General features: G+C 30.0%; 1 pseudogene; it reads left to right on the top strand.

Annotated features, from left to right (window-relative positions):
- Window positions 1–1,268: 1,268 nt before the first annotated feature.
- LOC112470402 lies at window positions 1,269–1,387 on the top strand (annotated as a pseudogene).
- Window positions 1,388–2,397: the final 1,010 nt, after the last annotated feature.

Raw genomic sequence — 2,397 nt, 5'->3', positions numbered from 1 at the left:
GTGTTCAGGGAAATAAAAATGAATTTAAAATTCAGAGAAAGAACGTGGATACTATAAAAAAAAGTGATACTGACTATATGAAAAAGAATCAACTAGAAATTATGGAACTGAAAATATAATAACTCAAACCAAGACAACGTATGATTTTAATAGCAGGTTAGATACCTTTGAGCTAGAAAGAAGCAAAGAGACCAAATATAGAAGTAACAAATGCATAAGAGAGGATACAAAATGTTTACTACCGTTTTAGCTGAAATAATAGAAAAAAAACAAACAAACAAAGATGGGACACAGAGAGATTTTTCATAAGATAATTGTTGACAATGTTCCATACCTGATGAAGAAAACAAAGCGTAAAAATATTAAAAATAGCCAGTGATTAACTTAAAAGAAATGATTGAGTGACTATCAAACAGCACTAGAGGCTAAAGGACATTGGAGCATCTTCAAGATGTTAAAGGACACAATTGAGACCCCTTACTTCTCTACCTTGGATAGCACTTTAAGAATGAAGGTAACATAAAGTCATTTGTATACAAAGAGTAAAGAATTCACTACCAGCAGACAAAACTCAAAAGAAAACTATAAAAATTTCTTCATGAAGAAAAATAAATGATTCCAGATGCAATTTCAGAGATGAAGCAGGAAAAAAAGGCAAAAATTTGAATTTGGACATAAATCCAAATTAACATTGATGATGGCAATTATAACAATAGTGCAAGATTTAATGTATATAATACTAAGACATATAAAATATTATTTAAGAAGTCAATTAAAAGAGTTAAAATGTGCTAAAGTGCTTATATCTGCTAGAGGAGGGTAAATATGTGTAGAAAAATACAAATCCGGTATTTAAAAAGCAGATTCTGAATTGTATCTAAAATAGCAAAGTATATATTTAATGGTAATCATTTAACTGATTAAATCATTGAATATGATTTAATACAAATTTGATGATAAATTTAATGTCATGCTTTGCAGATAATGCTAATTTTCAGTAGGTAAGAGCGGCTTTAAATCAGCACTTAACATGAATGTTAACTATTATGAAGGAAAAATAAAAGAGTTACATGAGCTTACGGAAAAAGCCAAGTGATGATCTTTCTCTCCATTAAATGAAGGCTCATTTTTTACTATCGCCACAGAAAATATAATGCCAACTAGATGGATTACCAAAAAACAAACAAAAACAAACAAAAAAATGGAATGAAATCACAATTTACTCTCATATCTTCATTATGTGTGGGATTAAGAATTGCAGAAAGGTGGCCTACGGCCATGCCACCCTGAACAAGTCCGATCCTGTCCGATCTCAGAAGCTAAGCAGGGTTGGGCCTGGTTAGAACTTGGATGGGAGACCACCTGGGAAGACCAGGTGCTGTAGGCATAAAAAATTTAAAAAAATAATAATAAGAAGAAATTGTATGCTGACAATGTCCTTGCAATCTGTGAAGTCAACCAAGGGTTGCCTCGCAAAAAAAAAAAAAGAAAATTGTAGAAAGGAAAAGTGGATCAGAAGAAACAGCCATTATCTCATAAGGACTTTAAACAGATCCTTAACTTGATTATTTATACATCAAGAAACAAATGATAAAATTTGAAAACTATCCACAAGAGTCTTATTGTCTTATGTCAGAAGACTAATATCCTGTAAATAGAGGAACATGAAGCCTAACAGTTTAAGTACATGAGGAGAGTTAACACTTCTAAAACACGTGCAAAAGTATAAAGAAGCATTGTGAAAAGGGAATGACGATAAGAGCAATTTCAAATTAGTTTATTTTTATATATTTTTCTTAATAATTTACAAGAAAGAAACACATCTGCAGTAGTGTAAGGTTGGGGATCATAAACAACTCTAATGTGCTATTTTTGTAAATGTGTAAAACACTTAAAATATCAGAACCAAATGCTGCATATTTTAACAAGTAAAAGGAAAGCTATCAATAATTTATGATGTTACACCACATAATAAGAAATATATTTTATGTTCCTTAAATATATTTTCATAAACATGAAGCAAAATTGTTCATCTCTGTGCTTATAAATTTTGAATTCATTGGCATATTATTTGATTTGAATTTTAGTAGGGTCAAATCAGAAAGGAAGATGAAAATACTTATAAGACAATTTGGTCCAAAACTAGATACTTTTTAACAATTACAGATGTTTGTTAATAGACTCTAACTAAAGGGGCATTAATAGTTTGTATCTATTTACTATTTATCTCAAGGGCCTACCTGGAATACATAGCATACACCTAGTATGTACTCTTAGAATGTATATGCTTGTTCAATAAATAAAATTTACTAGATGTGAGTAAAAACAAACAAACCCACCCATGATTTTTTAAAAAAAATCTCATTCATCAATAGTGCTTAACTTTATTTTTTAAAA

This window comes from Pteropus alecto, unplaced genomic scaffold, assembly GCF_000325575.1.
Source record: "Pteropus alecto unplaced genomic scaffold, ASM32557v1 scaffold3, whole genome shotgun sequence".
NCBI classification, from domain to species: domain Eukaryota; kingdom Metazoa; phylum Chordata; class Mammalia; order Chiroptera; family Pteropodidae; genus Pteropus; species Pteropus alecto.
The sequence above is the reverse complement of the archived record's forward strand: the minus strand, read 5'-3'. Positions and strand labels throughout refer to the sequence as shown.